This window comes from Eleutherodactylus coqui, chromosome 4, assembly GCF_035609145.1.
Source record: "Eleutherodactylus coqui strain aEleCoq1 chromosome 4, aEleCoq1.hap1, whole genome shotgun sequence".
NCBI classification, from domain to species: Eukaryota; Metazoa; Chordata; class Amphibia; order Anura; family Eleutherodactylidae; genus Eleutherodactylus; species Eleutherodactylus coqui.
This window is the reverse complement of record NC_089840.1, coordinates 100,708,520-100,729,202: the sequence shown is the minus strand read 5'-3', so window position 1 is coordinate 100,729,202 and position 20,683 is coordinate 100,708,520.

Below are 20,683 nucleotides of genomic sequence, written 5' to 3'. Positions count from 1 at the left end.
AACTGGCAAAGGCCTTGGAGAGTGTTCCCCTGCTGCGCTGGACATGCTGCCTGTTCCCCTTGTCTGCCCTGCTAGTTGGCTCAATGAACTACGTCCTCTATGGCTAGCATTGTCAGATGGGAATTTTAGTATCAGCTTTTCCACCAGGGCCTTGTGGTATTGCATCACTCTCATACCCCTTTCCTCTTCGGGAATAATAGTGGAAAGGCTCTCCTTATACCATGGGTCGAGAAGGGTGAACACCCAGTAATCCGTGTTGGCCAGAATGTGTCTAACGCAAGAGTCACGGGAAAGGCAGCTTAACATGAAGTCAGCTATGTGTGCTAGAGTCCCGGTATGCAACACATCGTTTTCCTCAATACGAGGGCGACTCTCAGTGTCGTCCTCTTCAGCCCATACACGCTGAACAGACGTGAAGGAAGTAGCATGGGTACCCTCTGCAGTGTGGGCAGCAGTCTCTTCCCCCTCCTTCTTCTCCTCCTTCTCGAATACGCGCCGAGAAACAGACGTGAGGGTGGTCTGGTTATTGAGCAATGTATTGTCATCCCCCATCTCCTGTTCTATCCGCAAAGCGCCGGCCTTAATGCTTAGCAGCAGCCTTCTCAGCAGGCAAAGCAGCGGGGTGGTTACGCTGATAATGACCGCATCACCGCTCACCATCTGGGTAGACTCCTTAAAGTTTCCTAAGACCTGACAGATGTCAGACATCCATGCCCACTCCTCTGTGAAGAACTGCAGAGGCTGACTACCACTCGGCCATGTTGCAGCTGGTATTCAACAATGTCTCTACGCTGCTCGTTAACCCTGGCCAACATGTGCAACGTTGAATTACAGCGCGTGGGCACGTCGCACAGCAGTCGGTGCACTGGCAGCTGGAAACGATGTTGCAGTGTCCTGAGGGTGGCAGCATCTGTGGTGGACTTTCTGAAATGTGCGCACACGCAACGCACCTTGCTGAGCAGCTAAGACAAATTGGGGGAGTTTTTAGGAAAGCGCTGAACCACCAGATTGAACAGGTGGGCCAGGCATGGCACGTGTGTTAGTCTGCCAAGCTGCAGAGCCGCCACCAGGTTACGCCCATTGTCCCACACCACCATGCCTGGTTGGAGATTCAGTGGCGAAAGCCACAGATCTGTCTGCTCCGCCAAACCCTGTAACAGCTCTTTGGCGGTGTGCCTCGTCACCTAAGCTCAGGAGTTTCATCACGGCCTGCTGATGCTTCCCCACTGCAGTGCTGCAGCGCCTCAAGCTACCGACTGAAGGCGACATGCTCACAGTTGGCAATTGAGAGGTGGAGGAGGAGGAGGTGGGGGGTTTGGAGGAGGTGGCATAATAAGCCGGAGAAACCATGACCATCCTCGGTGTGGGTCAGACTGGGTCCCAGCCTCCACAAGGTTAACCCAATGTAATGTCCCTGCCCACCAGCACTTGTCTACGTGTCGGTGGTTAAGTGGACCTTCCCAGTAACTGCGTTGGTGAGGGCACGGTTTATATTACGTGACACGTCCTGGTGTAGGGCGGGGTTTGTGCAGCGGGAAAAATAGCGGCGACTAGGGACCGATAGCGATTAATGGCCGCCGCCATCAGGTTGTGGAAAACCTGTTTCTACTAGCCTATATGGCAGCATCTCCAGGCTGAGAAGTTTTGACATATGCACGTTTAGCGATTGTGCATGTGGGTGGGTGGCAGAATATTTCCACTTGCGCTCCAATGCTTGGGTTATCGACAGCTGTACGCTGTGCTGGGACACATTGGTGGAGGCAGTGGAGGACCATGGAGGTGTGGGTGTGGGTGCAGGGCAGGATACACTGATGCCTGTGTCCTGGGAGGGGGAATGCATCTCAGTGCCAGGATGTGACCCAGGGGAAGAGGCGGTGGTGTGACCCGCAGGCGGTGAATGGCCTTCGTTCCACCTCGTTCGGTGCTTAGCCATTATATGCCTGCGTATGTTGGTGGTGGTCAGGCTGGTAGTGGTGGCTCCCTTGCTGATCTTGGTGCGGCATAGGTTGCACATCACTGTTCATCGGTCGTCCGCGCTCTCATTGAAAACCTCCAGACCTTCGAACATCTATCCCTCTGCACAGAGGCTTGCCGCAAGGAGGTGCTAGGGGGAACAGTTGGGGGATTATTTGCTGTGGCCCTGCTTCTTCCTCTGGCCACCCCACTACCTTGTCCAACCTGTTCTGCTGCTGCACTTGCCTCCCCCTCTGAAGCGCTGTCTTCAGTAGGCTTAGCAACCCAGGTGGGGTCAGTCACCTCATCTTCCACCAGCTCTTCCTCTGAATCCTGAGTCTGCTCCTCACTCAGACTTACTGCCTTAACAACAACCTCACTGACAGACAACTGTGTCTCATCATCATCATCATCATCCACAAATAGCTCTTAAGACACTACTTGGAAGTACCCAGCCTCATCACCCTGAGTCTGTGAAAGGTCCAGATTTTGGGCATCGGTCATGACAAACTCCTCAGGCGGCTGATGAACATTTGCTTTCCGACTCAGGGCAGGGACCCGAGAAGGGTTCCTGGGAGTATGCCTGTTCATAATTCCCCCGTTCTCCTGGAGTGACCAGGCTGGGAGGAAGGAGGAGCAGCCTGAGGATTCAAAGGTGCAGTTCCTTGGCTAGCAGGAATGGACTGCGTGGAAGACTGGGTGTTGGATAAATTACTTGTCGCGTTATCCGCTATCCACGTCATCACCTGATAGCACTGTTATGCTTTTAATAATGGTCTACCACGCGGACCCGCAAAATATGAGATGAAGCTAGGTAGCATAGATACACGGCACTCTGCTAATCCCTCAGCAGCAGGCAAAGTTTCATCCCGCCCAGGACCTCGGCCTCTGACTACACCCTCATTTGGACGCCCACGTCCCTGACTTCGACCCTTACCCCTAGTCTTTATCATGTTGGATCATGCACTTGGACAAAATGCTATGCAAAATGCAAGTTATTTTGCGTACCCTTATAGACCAAAATAGACACAATAAACAGTGTATACTGTTGTTAGATGGCGTAGATTGACAGCACCCAGAGCCGGTTATATACCGTACACTATCAACAGGCCCCCCAAAAATTTAAACAGTGTATACTGTTGTTAGATTGCAGAGATTGACAGGACACAGACCTGATTATATACCGTACACTATCAGCAGACAAAAAAAAAAAAGTAAAGTGTGTATACTGTTGTTAGATAGCGTAGATTCACAGCACCCAGACACGGGTATATAGCGTACGCTTTCAACCGGCAGAAAAAATATTTATAATGTGTATACTGTTAGATAGCATGGATTCACAGCACCCAGACATGGGTATATAGCGTACACTTTCAACAGGCAAAAAAACTAAAAAATGAGAAATGATAGGAGTTTTGTTACTTCCTGTCTACTCTGTGTACACAACTAGCAGTATACTGCATAAAACCGGTAACAGCATGCAGTATACAGCATGATTCACCTGATCAGCCCAGCCAGTCACTGCTATGGATGTGCACAGGATTGGCACGTCACAGCAGGAAGTGGTAAAAGCTTCCCTGCATGTTTATTGGCTAAAAAATGGCACTAAACATGCGGGGAGGGGAGATTAAATTTTCTCGAGCACCGTGTGGCGCTCACTCGAGTAATGAGCACCTTCAAGTATGCTGTTGCTCGGATGAGCATGCTCGCTCATCTCTAATTCTGAACGATTCTTGTTTGAATGAACCAATGTTGCTATCTAAATAGGCTGCACAAGACGTCACTCACTCATCTAAATGGACCTTAACCCATTTATACATTAGGAGTGTTGCAGTCTTCTTTGTTTCTATATTGCCTATAATATATATTGAGAATACTGTGTATGCTCACAATAGAATATATAGTTTAAACAATATTTATACAAGTCGGTGTATTTTAGCACCTATTTCTGGCATAGATTCTATGCCAAACTCCTTGCCAAATAGAAATCTCATCTATTTTAATATGAATTCTGATTTTTCCACCATGGATTTGAAATTCATGTGTAGAAAGAAAAAGTGAATTCAAATTCACAAACCAAAATCTGCAGCAAAATCCATAGTAGACATGGCTTAGCCATGGATTTCATCTGTTGTTTTAGAGGCAGACTCGGTGTTGGATTCCATCATGTACAAATACCCTTAAAGGGGTTGTCCCGCGCCGAAACAGGTTTTTTTTTAATTCAATAGGCCCCCCGTTCGGCGCGAGACAAACCCAATGCATGTGTTAAAAAAAAACAAACGTTTAGTACTTATCCGAATCCCCGCGCTGCGGCGACTTCTTCCTTACCTTAGCAAGATAGCCGCCGGGATCTTCACCCACGATGCACCACGGGTCTTCTCCCATGGTGCACCGTGGGCTCTGTGCGGTCCATTGCCGATTCCAGCCTCCTGATTGACTGGAATCGGCACACGTGACGGGGCGGAGCTACGAGGACCAGCTCTCTGGCACGAGCGGCCCCATTCACCAGGGAGAAGACCGGACTGCGCAAGCGCGTCTAATCGGGCGATTAGACGCTGAAATTAGACGGCACCATGGAGACGAGGACGCTAGCAACGGAACAGGTAAGTGAATAACTTCTGTATGGCTCATAATTAATGCACGATGTACATTACAAAGTGCATTAATATGGCCATACAGAAGTGTATAACCCCACTTGCTTTCGCGGGACAACCCCTTTAAGGATTATTCCCATCTTGTTAAAGTAATGGCATACGTATTTATTTATCTTGCTAAAACAGCACCAACATGTTCTGCAACACTGCATATTACTAGGGTAGGCCATCATTTTATAATCAGTGGGGTCCAATTTATGGTCCCCACCACCAATTCTAAAAATGACAGGTTCACAGCTTTGGCTTACTGTTACAACTTTCCCACATTTTCCCCAATCACTTGCTTTGAATTAAACTGCGGCATGGTCCAATTAAAATCATTATGACCCCCTCTACTAGCGCCTTCATTCTTGGGATTGGTTGAAATCCCCGAGGTGGTACTCCCTCAATCATAAAATGATGGCATTTCCTAACGATAAGCCATCACTTTATAATATGGGAATAGCGATTTACATTAAATACAAAATTTGCTCATCCCCATTTGGCACCAAAGACATCACCAAACCATTCCTGTATTTATTGCTGCAGTAAAAAATATGGGATCGTAAATAATTGAGATTCTCCCACCCTCGATTTAATGTTGAGATATCAGTCATAACTAGGACACCAACATATCACAGCACAAAAATATGAAAGGCATTTAAATAAACATGTTCATTTTATTGGATTTGTTTCAGGGAAGATTTATTGTTAATATATATGATGAATTTAGGGATCATTAAAAACTTCCTTCATCTGTGCTTCATAACGTGCTCTGATGCTATCTTTTGCTCTGTCAGCTTATTTGAAATAGTACAAAGTGAACAGAGTCAACACTGCAGATTTGCAGTAAAACTTTTCTCTTTAATAAAATATAAGTGATTTTTTCATGCCCTGCATAATCAAATTTGCATTAGCCAATAACTGAGTGAGGCAGCATTATTTGGTAAACTTAATGTTTGCTTTTCGCTTTTTATGTAAGAACTGTGCCTGGCCCGATGCCCAGGAGCAATATCTCATTTCTCTCCAAGCAGAGTCTCTTCAGTGTCTTTAAAGAGAGCAGACTATTTGTTGTGTTTTGGGCACATTTTATATAATCTGTGCCCAGTGAAATGCATTTTATTCACAATTTGTAAGCAACTGAGGTCAAGTGCCAATTTGTTTTCATTTGTTTTATGATTATGCTTTTTGTAATAGGTTTGGTTAATGAAATTACTAATCATGTCCTACAATACGGTTTAGAAAATTGATTCCATAAACTACTAATGACTAATGTGGAACAAGTCATAAGTCAAGTGTAGTCTACTAGCAGTACTCCTTCAAGGATTTATACCTGTGAATAGGTATAGAGTATTAATAATTTATTATAGTGTTTGTGTGTCTTGTTCCTATGAATGTAATCCTATTTTAGTAGCCTGACATTTTCAACTTGGATAGCACATATATAGCACTCAATATGAAATTATAATATGAGCAGTTTGGGTGGCTGCCCAATGATCAAGGCTTTTGAAGTGGGGGGCGGGGGTGGGCTGTGGACATCTGAACCGATGAGCATATTAAAAGAATGAGCAATATTTAAAATCGATCCACAGCCACCATGCTGCATTGTGGCAGGCCTCACTTACAGTTAATACCGTAGATGTCCGTCGGTTACTTGGTGTTCTCAGTGACCCTTCCAGTCATGACTCTCGCTGCATACACTTGACTCACCTCTCTTCTCTTCTGCCTCAGGTAAGATAACACCTGATGCGGTGGTGCCAGTAGTAGCAGCTTCTTGTTGCTGTAGCCCCAGAACTCAGCTGTCCCTTAGATAAATTGCAGAATGTTCATGGAGAGGATTATTTGCTCTTTGGTTGGAGGTCTTATCCGCTGAAACACCCACTGATCGCAAAACTGGGTACCCATATCCCCCTGTGCCTGTCCCTGCAGGAATAGTGGCATTCACTTAAATAGTGGCATTCACTTAAATGGGGCTGAGGTAAATAGGAGATAACCTGAAATCTTGGTACTGCCCATTTAACCATTGCTCTCCCTATATTACAAGAGAACTTGTTAAAAATCCCTACTCTGGTAAAGACTCAAATCATTATAGTTGCACACATTAACCATTTCTATGCCCTGCTCCTCAAAGATGTCACTATAGACATATTAACTGAACTGTTTTTACATTTTGTAGTTAATGCGTGGGTACCAGATGAGAAAATATGAACTGCTTTTTTCAATACTGCATCATTGATGCTGGCAAGCTAAATACTGTATGTATTTTGCATTTACTCTATAAAGTACATGAGTTAATGTATATGTGCATTCATTCCTAAAGGGGTAGATCCTTGCTATTCTGATAATGCTGAGGTCTTGTCATAAAGCATAATCCATTATCACATTGCCCTTCAATCACATTTTCATTATTTTTCATTTCTCCCCAGCCGCCTTGTTTTGGTCCTGAAACAGGCTTGTGTTATAATGCTTGTAAAACAGCAACTATGCAATTTGCAATTTTTGTTCCCAATCGCTTAACACTATATGATGTAAGCTTACATCCTAGCTGCCTGGTACTTAAGGCAACAGTCGGCTTCTGTCTGCACCAGTAGGGATCAGTGAGAACACTGATATCTACTGTTAGCCCCTTCCATTTAGTGATCAATGTAGATCGCTGCATGTAACGAGTTCACAGAGGGAGCGTGCTCCCTCTGTCACATCATCAGCCCGTCGTGAAATCATCTCACAGGGCAGATGGGTTGACATGGCAAACCGGATGCCATTCATTGGTTTTCGGTCTGCAATGGCATATGATCATTATCAATAGTGATAATACATTGCTGTACAGACCACGAAGAGATGAAAAGGAATCTGTGCTCGTGTGGGTCCGACCGACAAACTAATCGTCGTGATGTAGCTTGTACATCAAAAAACGTATTGCTGAGCAACGCGTTTCGGCAAGAATATTGCCTTTCTCAAGCTCAAAATTATAACATCTAAACACTAGTACAGAGCTAAATTGCTTATTTTGTCTATCTGTACCCCAGAATGGTACTAACAACAACTACCATGGTGATATTTATGTGTGGGGGGGAGGGGGTCTACCCAGCTTACAAACCACATTTTAGTAGGCCCTACCATCCATCAGGGCTTTGTTATCCCTTTTTTTTCCATCTTTTAGATTTGTTCCCCTTTGTACTATGGTTTCTTTTTTACCATAGAATCTAAATGTATATGTGTTTGTCCATTTACACCCCATGGTTTTAATTATTATCAATAAAACTGTGTTTTTGGTTATTCTTTTGTATTTTTTTTGTGAATTACAAAAATAAGCTATTAACATTTTTAAAATATCCTTACTTTGCAGCATTTTGCCACATGCCTAAACTATTACACAGTACTATAGGTTGGATGAGAATTGATAAATAATACTTGGAGGAGGTATAGTTTACATGTGTGTCATCAGTTCTCTTTCTTGCAATGGATTTAACAAATGACAAGATGTACATTAGTAAGTTAATATCACATACCAAGGGAAGAATATTAGCATCATTATTTTAATTTCAACTATATGTTCTGAAGGCCTCAATAGCCCCACCCATCCCATCCAATGATTGGCAGCTCTCTCTGTAATAGTCAAACAGTGGCTGGAGAGTGGGTGTAGCTAGCCTGCAGCTCATGAATATTCAGGACTACTTAGTCTTCTATACATGTGCTCATACTGATAAAAGTCAAGTTTCTCAAAAACTACTGCACAGATTCACACAGCAGACAAGTCACTGTGATCAGTGTGCATGTCACTACCTTACGCTGCCCTCAGAGATAGGTGCAAAAATACTGTGACAGATTATCCTTAAATGTCCCCTAGTTAATGTAATGTGTACATGGTGAAGTTGTTAGGAATGTCAATAACAACCAGCAGAATTGTGGGTCATAATCTACACTGCAATTTAAAATCAGTATACTGTAAAGCATTCACAGAATTAAGGTCATTTTACATGGAGTGATTTGCTGTCCAGCTTTTTGCAATAAGTTACATAGTATCTTACGCTGAAAAAAGACATATGTTTATCCAGTTCAAACTATTAACCCCCCCCCCCCCCTCTTCACCCCCACACCCATAATGTTGATCCAGAGGAAGTAAGGTGAAAAAATTCCTTCCCAACTCCAATCTAGCAATCAGAATAACCCCTGGATCAACAACCCTTCTGAAGTAATGAGTGACTATAATTTATAATATTATAACACTCAAGAGAGGTGTCCAGGCCCCTCTTGAACTCTTTAATTGTGTTCACCATCACCATGTCCTCAGGCTGAGAGTTCCATAGAATTACTGTTTTAACAGTATAGAACCCCCTTCTGTAACAATATAGAAATCTTATTTGCTCTAGATGCAGAGAATGCCCCCTTGTTACAGTCACAGTCATTTATACAAATAGATAGTGGGAGGGATCTCTGTATTGTATACATATATCCATACATAGTTATAAAGTCACCCCATAGCCATATTTTTTCTAAACTAAATAACCCCAAATTTGATAACCTATCTGGATATTGTAATCCGCCCAATCCATTTATTACTTTAGTTGCCCGCGTTTGAACCTGCGTACCAGTGCCCCAAACAGTATATAATATTCCATGTGTGGTCTGATCGGTGACTTGTAAAGAGGAAAAACAATGTTCTCGTCATGTGCTCCTATTCCTCTTTTGATGCTCCCCATGATCCTATTTGCTTTGACAGCAACTGCCTGATATTGGTTGCTCCAGTTAGGTTTACAATTAACTAAAATCTCCAAATTCTTTTCCATATCAGTTTTGCCCAGTGGTTTCCCATTTAGGCCTTAGTCAGATGGACGTTTTTTGCCGCGATTTGCGGATCACATAACGGATGCGCATCCGCAAATCGCGTGACCGGGCCGAAAAATCGCCTGAAAATACTGCTCCTAGCCGCGTTTCAATAGAAACGGGCCGGAGCTGTCCAGCGCATTCAATTCAATGGAGTCGGCAATACAGCTGGCTCCATTGAAAGCAATGCGCTGCGGGCGATCGCGGGAAGAATTTTCGGGAAGGGCTTAAATATATAAGCCCTTCCCTGCAATTCATCCAGAAATGTGTAAAAAAAATATATATATATATATACTCACCTTGTCCCGGCAGACGGAGTTCAGCCGCGGCCGGCGGCAGTTCTCCTGAACTGCTCTCTGTAGTATTCAGCAGCCGGGGATTTAAAATCCCCGCCTGCTGAATGAGCTGCTTCTGATTGGTCACAGCCTGACCAATCAGAGGCAGCTCTCACTCACACCCGTTCATAAATTCATGAATGGGTGAGTGAGTGCTGCCTCTGATTGGCTCAGCGCGGGGACCAATCAGGGGCAGCTCTCAGCTGTCATTCAGCGCTGAGCCAATCAGAGGCAGCACTCACTCACCCATTCATGAATTCATGAATGGGTGTGAGTAAGAGCTACCTCTGATTGGTTAGGCTGTGACCAATCAGAGGCAGCTCATTCAGCAGGCGGGGATTTTTAATCCCCGGCTGCTGAATACTACAGAGAGCAGTTCAGGAGAACTGCCGCCGACTGCGGCTGAACTCCGTCTGCCGGGACAAGGTGAGTATATATATTTTTTTTATTTTTACACATTTCTGGATGAATTGCAGGGAAGGGCTTATATATTTAAGCCCTTCCCGAAAATTCATCCTGCGCTCGCCGGCAGCCCATTGCTTTCAATGGAACCGGCTGTATTGCTGGCTCCATTGAATTCAATGGGCAAACATCGTTCTTCTCTGCCACAGCTGTTACAGCTGTGGCAGAGAAGAATGATTTGTGTAGTATATGTTCTCAATGTGGTCAGCGCTGCTGCCGCCGGCCCCATTGAGCACATATAGAGAAGAGAACAGGAATCGCAGGTCGCAGATAGGTGCGATCTGCGATTTCTGTTCTATAATTTATGGACGAGCACATAAAAAGCGCTCGTGTCCGATACCATAGCAAAGCAATGGTTTTATAAAATCGCCGGACGCATGCGCATGCGCAAATCGCGGGAAAAAACGCCTGTCTGACTAAGGCCTTAGTGTGTAATGGAGACATGTATTTTTTCTGCCCATGTGTATAACCTTATATTGGTCAGTGTTAAACCTCAATTGCCATTTTTCTGCCCAACTTATCCAAAGCCATTTGTAACTGCATTTTGTCCTCTCGTGTTAATTACTCTACATAGTTTTGTATCATCTGCAAATATTACTATTTTACTGTGAAATTCTTCAACCAGGTCATTAATAAATATATTTTAAAAATAGGCCTCAATACTGCCCCCTGTGGTACCTCACTAGTAATGTTGATTTCACTGTATAATTTGTATTTTAAAAGAAAATTTTGCTATTTGCAATTAAAAATGAATTTTAAAAGCAAAGAAATTATGTGAATATCTATACGTGCTTCAACCAGTGGTCTTATACTTCCTTAACATTTCCCTATAGGAACACACATTATCTCTATATACTCTTGTCTATTATTAGGTTTGCTTTGTTTTAAAACCATATCTCACCTCTGTTACGATTATACTAAAGAGATTTCTAATAGTAATATGTGGAGTGTTCTTTGAATTGTTCTTGGAACAATACTCCCCAATGACATTCACAAATGAGATTCCAACACAGTTAAGGGGAAAAGGCCACACTTTAAATTGGTTGGCACTGAGCTCTAACACAAGGGAAATAGTAGCCAGTTATCAGATTGAAAATCATTTGGAATTGCTGCTCAACAAAATTATGCTAGGGGCCATGTGTGGTGCTTGTACAGTACAAAAGAAGAGTTTGAAGTCCTATTTGAATGTTGCATAACATTTTTGTAGCATTTTCTAGGTCAATGTTTGATTAGTTGATTGCCATAAACAGGAATGCACCCGTGACATATTCAGTGCAATTTATTGTGGAACTTTAAAAGCAAGCTGATGTGATTGTATATGAATCGGCAAAATAGTAAATGAACATGCTGAACATGTAATTTTTAACTTGGTGTTACAATCTGTTAAAAATGTTCAAGGACTGTAACAATTGTTAAAATGTGATTATGCATAGCAACTGTAAAATTGTATTAAAGGGGTTGTCCCGCGCCGAAACGGGTTTTTTTTTTTTCAACAGCCCCCCCGTTCGGCGCGAGACAAACCCGATGCAGGGACTTAAAAAAAAAAACGCACAGCGGTTACCTGAATCCCCGCGCTCTGGTGACTTCTTACTTACCTGGTGAAGATGGCCGCCGGGATCTTCTCCCTCGGTGGACCACAGGGCTTCTGTGCGGTCCATTGCCGATTCCAGCCTCCTGATTGGCTGGAATCGGCACGTGACGGGGCGGAGCTACACGGAGCCGCTCTCCGGCACGAGCGGCCCCATTCAGAAAAGAAGAAGACCAGACTGCGCAAGCGCGTCTAATCCGGCGATTAGACGCTGAAAATTAGACAGCACCATGGAGACGAGGACGCTAGCAACGAAACAGGTAAGTGAATAATTTCTGATAACTTCTGTATGGCTCATAATTAATGCACAATGTACATTACAAAGTGCATTAATATGGCCATACAGAAGTGTATAACCCCACTTGCTTTCGCGGGACAACCCCTTTAATGGTGTAATGTTTCCAAAAGCCTATCATAGTAAATGATGTCTTATATCTTTATTTCATTTTTTTGCAAAACATCAGTTCACAAATATAATTTGGTATTGTAGGTTGGAACATGCTCCAATAATGTTAGATGAAATGTCACATACTGTAAATTAAATGCTACATGTTGGTCAAAGAATTGAATCATAGAGTTGGAAGGGACATCCAGCACCCACTCAATGCAGGATTCACTCAATCATCCCAGACAGATGTCTATCCAGCCTATGTTTGCAGACTCCCAGTGAAGAAAAAGTCACCACCGCCTGTGGCAACTTGTTGCACTGCTTGATCACCTTCACTGTCAAAAGGTTTATTTCTGATATGTAATGTGTCTCCTCCCTTTCTGCCTCTTTATTTTGTATGCCTGATCTTTCCTTGCATAGGCTGGAAAAGAATGCTCCATATTGTACAAAAACTACAGGCAACGTTTCGACAGAAATAGTCTTTCTCAAGCATAGGCCGACAGTTATAGTGCTATATAAGATAGTGCAAATGCTTTATAAATTTGGCTCACACTGTAGCCAAACAAAATTTTCAGCCAGATGATGTTTAGGAATAGCAGGAGTGTACATTTTTAATTCCATGTCTTCAAAAAACAATCTACAACCATTTTGGACAATGAGGCACATTTTAACAGTAATATGCCCCATTTTATATATAAAAAAAAGAGTTCCTGATTTAACCCTTTGAGTGGCAGGTTTCCTACCACCCTGTCGTGCCCACTAGGGCAGGTTTTTTAAAATGGTCTAATCATTGAATTTCAACTAGTTTTGCAGTTGCGTCTCAAGAGCCATAACTTTTTCATTTTTCCATTGACATGGCCATATAAGGGCTTGTTTTTTGCGGGACAAGTTGTGATTTTTTAAACAGGGGGGAGAAAAAAAAGAAATGGGGAAAAAAGAAAAAAAGGGGCCATGTCATTAAGGGGATAAATAATGTATTAACTTCCTTCTCTGGGTCATTACGACGCACATGGATACCACATGTGTGATTGTATTTTTGATGTTTTACAAAGTAAAGGGAGACAAGTGTTTTTTTTATTTTTTTAATAATTTTTTTACTTTTTTTTTTTTAAATTTTTTTAAAAAATTTTATTTTTTTTTGTCCCTTTAGGGGACTTCCACAGGGACCCATCAGGACCCCAGATCACATTCCAGGGGTCCGATGGTGACAGCCCTTTACATGCTGCAGTGACAGCCCTTTACATGCTGCAGTCACATAGACTGCAGCATGTAAAGGGTTAACACAGCAGAGATCGGAGGTTTTCTCTGATCTCTGCTGTAAGAGCTAGTACCTAGCTGTCCTCTGACAGCTAACAACCAGCTCTCCCTGCCACAGAGACCATCGGCTTGCTTCTGACAAGCCGATGGTCTCTATGGCAACCTGTAAACAAAGCAGGACATTGCCGACATGTCGGCAATATCTTCTGCTGGTTTTTCAAAGCCCTTGCTTTGTTCTCTGTGGGTCTGTGCAGGCAGAGCACACTGTCACAGCTTGTGGCATTGTGCTCTGCAGCTCCCATAGTGATACATAGCCCGGAAATCTTCCGGGCTATGTTGCTATGAGCAGTGGAGCTCGTCACGGAACTTTTCCGGGCGTGCCACTCAAGGGGCTAGAGCACCTACTGGTATTTAAGTTTTCACATCAGTATAGTCATATATTACAAACAAAACTAAAAAACTAAAGTTATAGTTTGTTTTCCAAGTCTATTGCTGTGGTGTGAGATTGACACAAAAGTATTTACACTATGAACCTCATATATAAAATTGTGTTGATGTTGGCCATAGCAAACATTCAAATCTCTTCTGTCTTTGACGCTCAATGGGGCCCGGATCTCAGTCCAGATTCCAGCAAAAAATGCAGTGATTTTTGCTTTTCCGGGAAGGACAGATAGAGCACTCTATAAACAAAAGGTAAGAAACCGTATTTGTTATAAAATGATCTGTCTTCCCGTGAGGCTGAGGCTATCTCTGTCGCTGGCCAAGGAGGGCAGCGCTGTCATGCTATGGGATCCATGTCAAAGTATCTGACAGACTGTATGTTTTTAGGTAAGAAACTGTATGTACCTGTGTGCTAAACTGCTGTCCTGGGAGATAATCTGAGAGGAAAAGGTAGAAAAAAAGTTTGCTGCGTGATCACATTTATTTGATGGTTTAATAACTATTAAAGCTATGATATATGGTTTGTCTTATAAATATTTAAAAAGTCTGTTTTCTTTGAAATGCATGAGTCTCAGGGTGCCTAACCACTAGCGGTATTTTTTCTTGTGATGCGAGAGCGATGATTATGAAACCAATGATTTTCAATGGTTTCATACTCATTTGCGATTTTTACTCTCAAGCCTCGCAGTGCAGAGAAATTTGATATTGCTCAGTGTCTTCGATTGGCAGCAGCCCCATTGAAGATATAGGGAGTACATTGAAAACTTCTGCCACAGCTGTGACAATTATACTCACCTAGAAGAGCAGTCTGGCTCTACTCTCCGGCCAATGAATAGCTGAGCGCTGTGATGAATCACAGGCAGCTCTCAGCTGTCATCCAATGGCTGAGCGCTGCCTGTGATTGGCTGAGGAAAGAGCGTCTGAATTCGGAAAGAGGGGTGGGAAGATAAGGGCATACAATTTTATAAGATGAGGCATGCAAATACGAATTTTTATTCCCTACTATATATATTTGTGTGTGTATATGTCCTTGCTAATTATAAGCCAGCTTATCAATGAACTCTTGTGTTTGTGTGACTCACCACTAGAGAGCTATAGGCAGTGTGCTATCATATTGTGCAATATTGTAGGGTTTCTCTCTCCTAGAAGCTTTGCTTCTAAATCTCCCTAAAAGGGTGTTTGTTGGGTGTTATTTTCTGTTGTATTCATGCGAATTCAATGTTCAATTTTAATGTCCTGCAGAGTAAATGTTTGTTCACACAGTAAATATTGCCTCTAACACCACAGATATTTCTGCTCTAGATCCCCACATGGATGTTAGTTTAACTTCCATTGATTCCAATTGCTCTCAAAATCTGCCACCTATGTGGGGAGTTGAAAATGTTGTTTAAGCTCCAATTCCTAAGGCAGATATTGACTGGGGTCGCAAAATTATCTCCCTCACACATAAGATTCTCACACAATTTCTAGTCAGCAGCACTGCAGATGTGCTGCAGACTTTCCACTTCTCACCTTACAGTACTGTCACACTCAGTTCTGAGGTGGATGAACAGTTAATTTGCTTGTTAAAAGTGGGTATGGCCCATATAGGATCTTGGGGGCAGATATGAAGATGCGTCAAGGAGAATTTTAAAAATAATAGCAAAAAAATATCTACAAAAGCATCTAATATTCTATTCTATTTCCAGGTTGTCTTGATCTCATGGGTAACAGAAATATGTGACAAGTTTTAATGGAAGCCATTACAATGCCTATGGAGATTGTGCTCCATTTACACAGACCTTAAAAGGCCAATGAATGTGGCCTCTAAATTCTGGATTATTGGACATTTTGGAATGGCATATAAAATTCATTTTATAGGAGCATAGATCCTTTCAGAAGAATAGGAGCCCAAAGTAATTGGGTGATGCACTTTGTGAGTAATATCATTGTAGCTCTGCCTCCAGATACCCACATTGTGCACAGAGATAGGGCATACAAACGGCTTGGTTTGAATACTGCATGATTATTCACTCTTGCCTGGCTCACACCTGCCACATTCTTGTTTCCACAGGATGGTTTCTCACACATGAGCAACACAGGGCAGCGGATAATAGACCAAGGCCAAATGGCAAACCTCATGTAGTATCCATGGGTGCAGAAAATAGAGTTTCCAGTATATTTTTTAATTTATCCCATGCTTATGCAAATGTATGATAAACAAGTGGAAGCTTTAGACTGGAATTGGTAAATCAGACTAATCAAATACAGGCTAAATTTGGGTCAAGGGAATTGTAGGGTGGTTTATGGAAATTATTCAAGCTATTTTTCAGATATTATTGTTATGCTCCACTATATAGAAAAATATCAAAAAGCAAAAATCACTTTTAATTCAATGATGACATTCATTCGGCGAGAACTGCCTGTGATTGGCTGAGCACGTCAGCCAATCACAAACAGCCCTTTCAGCAGGTGGGGATTTAAAGAGAGCCAGGGACAGCCAGGAGAAGATGTGGCTGAGCCCGGCAGCCGAAGGGAGGTAAGTATGTTTTTTTTTTTGTTTATATAGTACTTTTATTTGATTTTCAGGGAAGGGCTGATTAGCAGAATCCTCTATCGCAGCTGACATGTCTGCACGCATGGCACTGTTTTTGGAATAAAGTAGCCACGTTTCTCCTGATCATGCAGAAATTTTTTTAAAACAATTTAAATTGATGATAAATTTACAGCCCTATAATAAAATATGAGACTATATTTTACTGTATAATAGCATACATAATAAAACCTGCTATTTGAGTCATAATATATTAGAAAAAGTAGTCTGTCTACCACCGCACTTAATTCATATGGATCTTTTTGTGTGTCATCTGGACCTAGGAGCAGGTATAATTTATCTTTTAAGGTTGTTCTGTACTTCTTTACATATTATGTACAGTTTATATTCTTGATATGCCTGTGGTTGAACTGATAATATTATCTCTTTGGTCTATTTTTGAAGTGCATTTCCCATTTTACAATCATTGACCCCGTTGATTTTCTTGAAAATCAATTTCACTGCATCCACTAAAAGAGTTATAAATCTTTGCAAATAGCACAAGAGATTAAGGTGACCCTTGTGACAGAGAGAGATTTTATCTGAAAAAATACAATTTCAGAATATAGAAATAGGTGTATATTACTGGTAAATAGTGCTAAACAAACCAGCGTTTTATGCATTTGTTTATGGGTTTATTTTACTATGCTAATAACACCTTATTAAAGACAGTCATGAACTCCTACTTGCCTGTTTCGTCCACAATTAAAGTGGGTAGCAATGTCGCTAGTTGATGGAGTGAAATGTTTACAGGCGCACTGCAAATTGATAATTGATGATCTTGTGAAGGCCTCTGACCGTTTCAGTCTTATTAGTGTGGGTAGAGCCTCTGTAAATCATAAAAAATAGTTGAAGCAAGCTCTGTTTCTTGAAGGAACACAAAATATAGAAAATAAACAGGAAAAAAATCTCATTAAATTCTCTCTATAAATCCTCCTCTTTTTTGATCATAGTCTCTCATACTACAATTAAAAATGAGAAATATTTAGAATTCTTCTGTATGTGTCCCAGGAGAATCAGATATTTCCTTCCTTGTAATTCCATCTCCAACTGTACGGTAACTGGACGCTGATTGAACTTAAATCACACAGACTTATCTACTAAGTATCAATTCCTCTGACAAGGACCAACCCCTTGACCCTCTATCAGACAAAAACAGAAGAGAGCAGGAGGGACATTCCAGGAATTCAAAAATTGCATCTAAAATAATAGCTTAATGGCTGTTAATATTTATGCATTTTTATAATAATTGTAAATATTATGTCTTTTGTAAGTTCTAAAATTACCAGTTTTCCATAGGGTTTGGATTTTTCTAGTTTTCAGTATTGGTATTATACTCCACTGCTCATATTTTTATTATTTTGGCATCTACCATTTCAGACTAATTTCTGGGATAGTTTTCATGACTTGTGCATTGAATAACCAGGTTCTCTTTAGGGTGATTTCCTGCAAAGTGTTTTTCAGAAAAAAAAGGTTTAAGTGGCACATATCCAGGACTTCTTTGCCATGGCCAGATGTTAGCTAGACGTTGTTAGAGAAATATTAATGCACTATAGGCAGTGTGGGTTTTTTGGGCTCTTTTTTCATTAGGTGTTTTTCTTACACTTGCTCCAGGCTGCATACTGTGTTTTTGCATGTTCTTCTCTTAGCTCTGACTCACATGACCCTATGTGGCTGACATATTATGTATGTATTTTTTATGCATGTAATATGTAGTACACAGGAAATATGCATATAATATGCGTATTTGCTGCATATGTTAAATCAAAAAACCTGATATTGGTGAGTAGTATGCGCCAAGATAGAAATAGGACATGCTGCATTCTTTTTCACACGTCTGAAAAAACACAGGTATGAGAGGCCCAATAGAAATCAATAGACTTTTAGCACTGTATATTATGCATGTGAACGATATGCACATAATATTGGGGCCACATATATCTGTGAGAGATTTTCACTGACCTACATAGCACTCATTAATGTGAATACGGCCTAAAGCACATGAAAAATGGTGATAAAAAGCTGCATGTTGGAAATATTTGAATAAAAATAATATCACCAAACATTTGTCGTAAAAAACACAAGTACCAGTTAATAAAAAAGTTGGCTTTTTTTACATGCATATTGGGAGTAAACAAAGAAGAAACCATACGTATGTATGAAGAAAGGCTTAAAGTATAAAAGATAATGTGCACATTGTGTCAGTATGCAAGGAATAAGGGTCCCATTACCTCTCTTAATAGAATCCCTTTTCACGTTGATTGCAATGGAGAAGTGACCATGTTTCCCCAAAGCCATCTACAAAAAAAAATCTGTGAATATGCTATAAAGTGTAAGACAGTAATGTCACTATAAATTAAAATACACTTATTGTAAAAAAAAATCAAGCACCCAAAAGAAGTTCTCTGAATCGAATGAAACTTTTTATGTATCATTGTAACATTGATTTAAGTAAGTGATTACGATATCAGAGCAAAAAGATAATTATTGTGGAAAACTGAGTACTTAAAGTGAGCTCTAGTACCCTGTTGGGCTACCTCTAGCTTGGATGCAAGATGTGATACAGATGGGCATGGAGGCATGCAGGTTCCATATGGTATCCTGCAGCATATTGGTCCACATTTGCTGTAACTGAGCCTCCAGATCATTCAAACTTATGGGTGGTCAAAACTAGCATCCCATGGTCCCATGCATGTTCTATTGGTGATAAATTTGGGCAACCAGGCAGGCCACGAAAGTGTAGCAATGTTGTGGAGGCATTCTTTTGACACCCTTGTTGAGCATTATCCTGCTGGAAAATACCTCTTGAAATCCCTGCCATGAGAGGCAACACATGTGGCTGCAGGATGTTTTGAACATATCACTGAGCGGTCATTGTCCCTCTGTCGTATACAATGGCCCTTGAGACCATCACACCAGCAGTAGAGGCAATGTGCTGCTTCACAGCAAAGGCAGGATTGAGGCACTCATCCCTAGGTCTCCTGACATGAACACAGCCATTGTCAGTGCCCAAGCTAAACCTTTATTCGTTGCTGAAGTTTCAATACAAAGCAGTCCAGTTTTGTTGTTCACAACACCACTGCAAATGGAGGCGATGGTATGTGTCAAAGGCAGTACATGGAATGGGCTCTCTGAGACCAAATGTCCTTCAGCAAAAAACCTGGAAATGGTTCAGACAGACAGAGGGGTCTGTGACGATGGTGCCACCTGTCTCAGAATGGTAAACAATGAAACAGTTAGAGCTGCTCGTGCTTGTCATTTGATCAGACAATCATCTCTACTGGTGATCTTTTCAGGATGCCCTGAGCCCACTCGCCTTCTGTGCATGCCCTCATGCATCCACTGTTCCCAACACCACCTAACAGTCTGGACAGAATGGCTCAGGTGGCATGTAATTCCTTGAAATGACCATTCAGCTTCTTGCGTTCTAATAATGCGTCCCCTCTCAAACTCTGTTAACTGGGCAAAATATCTTTGATGGCATTGTAGAGGCACCTAGTGGTCAACAAGTTCCACACAAGGGTAAAAAGAGGTCCATTATATATACAAGTGGCCTCTGAGAGCCTTTTAAATAAGCCAAGGTTGCAAGACTCTTCATCTAATCAGGCTACAACTCCAAACATTTGCAAATCTGCATGAGATGTCGCTCTGTGCTGAGTTTTGCAACAACGCCTTCCAGATGCTTGATTTTTTTTTAACAGTGGTGTAACTATATTATGTGGACAAATAAATGTTAGTACAGATAGTACTGTGCATTAGAAGGCAGAATACTAACATGTTTCTTAGAATGCCAATTTCATAGCACATTGATTACCATAAAATATTACAGAATGTTGCTGGATTCACATAAAGACTGCATGTGGATTTACATTTTTAGCATCTCATTGAGGTGCTTTAATGTTAAGCATCAAAGACTTTTCTTCTAAAGGCAGCTTAGCAAACATTTCTGATTACTAAAATATTTGCAAAAATTAGCTATATAGTTTTTAGCAAAATATTTAGTCTGATGATAATTTAGAAATATAATACTTTCCCTGTTAGACATAAAACACATATTCCTGGAGTCCTAGAAAGAATGCAGCAAAGGTCTAGCATAAAGTAAAGATAATGCTGCCATTATTCCTGGGGTCAAGTAAGAACACAAGAACAATTTTTGATGTAGGACTGTTTCTAGAGAGTTTAGCTGACAGGCCAGACATCCAAAAAGTGCTCCCTGTACTCTCTGCATAT